General features: G+C 37.7%; 1 protein-coding gene across 1 annotated transcript in view; it reads left to right on the forward strand.

Moving 5' to 3' along the window:
* LOC119581741 (acidic leucine-rich nuclear phosphoprotein 32 family member A-like) overlaps window positions 1-523 on the forward strand; it is a gene marked incomplete in the record, with an annotated part of 13,054 nt that overhangs the window by 11,059 nt on the left and 1,472 nt on the right.

Consider the following 523-nt stretch of genomic DNA (forward strand, 5'->3'; position numbering starts at 1 on the left):
ATAGGGTATTGTAACCAGTGCAAGATGCTGAAAGTGTGACTTTTTCAGCTAAAAAATTGATTAGTTCATTCATAAATAACACTTGAGACTTGGGGGATATATTTTGAAATGGTTATTCTTTTTGGTTTTGGCCCTGTGACCTGATGTCTTGACACCATAAGGCAAGTAAAATGTAAGACTGAAAAGTCTCGACAACTGTCCACTATGAATGGATTCCACCTTGATGAGTATACCTGTCACCAGCATCATGATAGAAGGAAGTGTGGTGCATGTGGCTGTAACGGGAGACTAGCTAAAAAATTTCCATGGTGGCCATAGTCATTCATGTTAGCAGTAGGTTAAACACCACAGGGCAAAGAAAATAGAAGTACATTTTATTCTATGATTGTTCTCAGATGGCAGGATGTACGAGAAATGTCTGCTGTGATTAAATTGTTTGGTTGTTTACATGCAGATAGATCTGTATGCCAATTAGTATTCCTCCCTATTTTACCTTTCAACCCTTTTCTTTTCTTTTTGCATG

The sequence above is a fragment of the Penaeus monodon genome, chromosome 15 (genome assembly GCF_015228065.2).
Source record: "Penaeus monodon isolate SGIC_2016 chromosome 15, NSTDA_Pmon_1, whole genome shotgun sequence".
Classification (NCBI taxonomy): Eukaryota; Metazoa; Arthropoda; class Malacostraca; order Decapoda; family Penaeidae; genus Penaeus; species Penaeus monodon.